Consider the following 4,944-nt stretch of genomic DNA (forward strand, 5'->3'; position numbering starts at 1 on the left):
CATCCTTAACTCATAGCAAGCAGTGAAGAGAATGTCCCTTTCTTCAATTGTTAAGCAAAATCCTGGGTTTTGTCCTTGATTGGGTCAGTTTATGGAAAATAAACCAGCCCTAGCTCTACTTCCTTTGACCAGGACAGTAGTACTGTACAGTTCAGCTTTGACTCAACCAACCCACCCTAGCCTTGAGCCCAAGTGGAGTTAGCTCCTCCTCCAAGGCACCTGGAGGAGGCAGGGGGAGAGACTGTTGCTGGCACAAAAGTCCAGAGAGAATGCAGGTTGGGTGGTCAGTCTACCCCTTCTCCACTGAGGATGTCAAATGATGGAGCTGGAATGAACCCCAGGCCTTTTGCCCACTTAGATTGCCAGTGTCCAAGAACAGGTGATGCCTTTTGAACTCAAGGCTTAGCTGGAGCAATCCCTGAATCAAAGAATCAGCTGGCTCTGTTTGATTGCTGAATTGTTTCTCATTTTCCTGGGATGCCCAGCCAAGCCTAACGTTGTGTCTCCCTACTGGCTACCCTTTTTTAGATCCAGTCTCTCTGTTCCTGGAAATGCAACTGCTCCAGCTTCAAGGTTCAGGCTTTGGCTTCTTCTACAACCAGCTGTCTCTTTAGCTGTCTTTATTGAACTGTGGTTTGTCCACGTTGCCTGCTGGAGAATTCTTACCCTCAGCTGCTGCACCCATCCTGAACTCTCTGCTTGGGGCTCCTTGCAGTACCTTCTCTCCCTGGGAGCACTTGGTTCTACAATTATGCCTGCAGTCTCTCTTTCTTCAGTCTCTTGGCCGGCAGGTCTTACTGTAACCTCAGGGAATCTTGAGTGCACCAGCGGACAGGAAATGTGCTCTATACACAGGTACTTCAAAAAGTTAATGGAGAATAGGATTCAAAGATCAGCTCATTTCCGTGCAAAAACTTTGAAATTCATGCCTAGGAGAGGCCTTCAAAAAGTTCATGATCATGTGTCTTATGAAAAAGGAATTTCAATTGTTTTGCATCAAAATAAACTTACCTCCCAGTTCTATTTTCCATGACATTTTGGAAGTCCCCATGTAGATACAATGGAATATTATTCAGCCTTTAAGAAGAAGGAGATCTTGTCACTTGTGACAACGTAGACTAGCCTAGAGGACATCACATACAGTGAAAAAGCCAGACAAAGGAAGCCAAAGGCCGCATGATCTCACTGACCCGCAGAATCTACAAAAGTCAAATTCACAGAAGCAAAGAGCAGAACAGTGGACTCCAGGGGCTGGGAGGAGCCAGGAGAAGCCAGGGAGTGGAGTGGGCAGGACACGGGGCCTGCTGCACAGCGTGATGTTGTCAACAACATCCAGAACCATCCATCGTGCCCTTGAAAACTGCTGCAAGAATAGATCTTCCGTGTTCTCACCGCAAACAAGACCGAAGAGCAAAACAGCAGGTGCCATGGTGGATAAGGTAATGGACTTGATCGAATCTTTTCACAATCTAGACTTGTGTTGAGGCATCATGTTGTACCCCATAAATATATATATATATATATGTGTGTATATATATATACATACAATTTTATTTGCTCATTAAGCTTGAATTCAACTGCAAAAGAACTTTAAAAAGAAAACACAGAAGAAACATTTGGTCCAGCAGCCCAACTTCCCTCCCCTTCTTTCTCCTCGGCTCCCAGGAATCTTCAGAAAGGTTTTTCCTTGCCCTGAAGTTGAAGAGACGTGCCTTCTCCCAGTTACTCTCTGCCTCACCCCGTGGTGCTTGCTCCTTTATGTTGCCCTGCTGACCCCCTGCCCCCGGCTCCATCACCAGCTCCTCGCTCGCCCTGCTCACTGCAGTACGTCCGCTTGCCCAGCAGACGGGGAAGGCACTCAGCACGCATCGCACGAGCTGGCGGCTGCATCGTGTGGTGAGGCAGCAGAGCGGTCGTGACACACACTGGTGCCAGCGGAGGAGAAGGGTGTTCATCCTTCTCTTGGTCAGCCACACCACGGGATGATGCCTGCTGGCTCAGACCACGCCGACAGCATGAGAGCACAGGTCCCCAAGCCAGACCTTACAAATGCATGCCCTTGTTGGATAAGCCATGAACCATTTCCCATGCCAGTAATCGTCATAGGAATAGCAAATGTTTATTGAGTGTTGACTGTGCACTCAGCATTGCCTGTGTAATAAATCAGCAGAGACTTGCAGGGGTGTGCAGCTCACATGTCTGCAGGTTTATTGGGGTTTGTCTGACTTATGTGGTCGGGCTCAGGATCCCTGCCTGCTTTCTAATATACTCGTCCTTCTTAGACTAGCTGCCGGCTGACTGCAGCTGAGACAGGATCACGAGAAAGCAATGCCAACCACAAGGGTACATTTCAAATTGTTACTAGCATCTTGTTGGCCAGAGCAAGTGGCATAGTCAAATCTGAAGTCAGGGGCACGGAATGTTTGTCTGTGCTCCCCGAGATCATGGCGAGGGTGTGGATGTGTAACCCTAGCACAGGGAATTTGAGAAAAGAGACCAATACCAGGATTAGTCTTTGCCAGGTATGTCGGTTTACCCTCCAACAACACTGCAAGGACCATGAACATATTACATGGCTATTCTACTATAACCAGGTCGTATACTATACATATATTATGCTATCATTATAGTATAAGTATATATGTAATATGAGTATTTTGTAATAGTATAGTTTACACATTACACTCTAAAATCTTCTTTTATTTATTTATTTATTTTTTATTTTTTGACAGGCAGAGTTAGACAGTGAGAGGGAGATTGACAGAGAGAAAGGTCTTCCTTTTTCCATTGGTTCACCCCCAAAGTGGCCGCTATGGCTGGTGCATTGCGGCCAGCGCGCTGCGCTGATCCGAAGCAAGGAGCCAGGTGCTTCCTTCCTGTCTCCCATGCGGGTGTAGGGCCCAAGGGCCTGGGCCATCCTCCACTGCACCCCTGGGCCACAGCAGAGAGCTGGACTGGAAGAGGAGCAACCGCGACAGAATCCGGCGCCCTGACCGGGACTGGAATCCAGGGTGCTGGCGCCACAGGCGGAGGATTAGTCTAGTGAGCTGCGTCACCAGCCTCTAAAATATTATTTTAATATTATCCTGTAAATTTTTAATTTTATCTCACTGTGTGGATTTAAGAATAATGAAGACTGCAGAGTTCAAGGGTCTTTTTTTTTTTTTTACACTGTATTATTTTTAATTACGTACAAAGACTTCTCTAACATGTCACAAGGAGAGCATTCCACCCACTGCCCTGTTTGGCAGCAAGTCTCTTGTCTCTCTCTTCAGCATTGGTGAGGCGGATTCTCCTTCTTCCAGGAAGAGAAATCCATGGTTTGTTGCCCTTGCCGATAACGGAAATGTTGGCAAGCCGAGCGGCAAAGCTGCTGCCATCGGCATTTTCCACACGAGCCACATCAAAGGAGCTGGGATGCCTCTCTCTGTTGGTGATCACACCAATTCTTCCCAGCTGGCATCTCCAGTCACCAGGCACAGGTTACCAGTGTCAACCTTGATGAAACCGGTAGTCATGCCGGTCTCCAGATCAGTCTGAATGGTGTCATTCACCTTGATGAGGGGATCAGGGTAGCGAGCGGTATGAGCATCTAAGGTCACCAGATGCAGGATTCCTTTGTGCCCACAAAGATCTTCCTCACTTTGCACAACTTGTACTTGGCCTCCTCAGGTGTAATGTGATGAACATGCGACCCTTGGTATCATGGATCAGACGGAAATTCTCCCCAGTCTTGTCAAGGCTGATGACCAGCAGGGTAGGTTATATCAGCTCGGACTTTGCCATCAATCTTAAGGAACCGCTGTATGCAGATTTTCTCTACTTCTTCTCCTGTCAGTGCACACTTAAGCCTGTTCCCTAAGGAAATGACGGGAGGGAATCATTCTCTCAGCTTGTGGGGACCAGTGCATGTCTGAGGGGCAAGCACACCAGTCCAGTGCTTTGGAACTGCTACTCCCTTCAGATGCGTCTTTTTTTTTTTTTTTTCTGACAGGCAGAGTGGACAGTGAGAGAGAGAGAGACAGAGAGAAAGGTCTTCCTTTGCCATTGGTTCACCCTCCAATGGCCGCCACGGCCGGCGCGCTGCGGCCGGCACACCGCGCTGATCCGATGGCAGGAGCCAGGTGCTTCCTTCCTGTCTCCCATGGGGTGCAGGGCCCAAGCACTTGGGCCATCCTCCACTGCACTCCCTGGCCACAGCAGAGAGCTGGCCTGGAAGAGGGGCAACCGGGACAGAATCCGGCACCCCGACCAGGACTAGAACCTGGTGTGCCGGCGCCGCAAGGCGGAGGATTAGCCTAGTGAGCTGCGGCGCTGGCCTCAGATGCGTTTTGGGCCCACGAGCCATGGCTGCGCTATGAACGGAAAGAGGAGGAGATGAAGGGTCTTGCCCTGGCTCACATAGTTGGAGGCAGAGCTGGAGGCTGGAGCCAGGATAGCAGACTCTAGAGCTTGAGCGTGGCCTCCTGTTGCTTCCATCCTTTTGGTGGAAGCAGCAAAGAGCCTCCAGATTGGGATGGGAGAGATGCATGCTGGTAGCCTTCCATTGCAGAACGGAAGCTCGGGTTCTTCATGCTCTCCACTTCCTGGGCACCCCCGGGCGCATCTCTGGCTGGTCCTTGCTCAAAGCCCTTTTCCCTTCCCATGAACTCTCTGACCAGGGTTTCCCCGTGCAGGGGCTATAACCAACCTGGGAGGAGTCACTGGCTGCTCGTGACTTGCACAAGAGGTAACTTCATTGTATTTTCTGGATCCCAATTCCAAAGGCTTAAACAATGTGGCATTCTATTTTCTTTTAAAGAGTTATTTATTTATTTTAAAGAGTTACATAGAAAGAGAGGAGAGAGAGAGAGAGAGAGAGAGAGAGAGAGAGAGAGAGAGAGAAAGAGAAGTCTTCCATTTATTGGTTCACTCCCCAATTGGCTACAATGGCTGGAGCTACAC

The 4,944-nt window shown here is 49.1% G+C and overlaps 1 pseudogene; it reads right to left on the bottom strand.

Moving 5' to 3' along the window:
* Positions 1-3,068: 3,068 nt before the first annotated feature.
* On the bottom strand, positions 3,069-4,108 carry LOC103347999 (small ribosomal subunit protein eS4, X isoform-like; annotated as a pseudogene).
* Between the last annotated feature and the right edge of the window lie 836 nt (positions 4,109-4,944).

The sequence above is a fragment of the Oryctolagus cuniculus genome, chromosome 6 (assembly GCF_964237555.1).
Source record: "Oryctolagus cuniculus chromosome 6, mOryCun1.1, whole genome shotgun sequence".
Classification (NCBI taxonomy): domain Eukaryota; kingdom Metazoa; phylum Chordata; class Mammalia; order Lagomorpha; family Leporidae; genus Oryctolagus; species Oryctolagus cuniculus.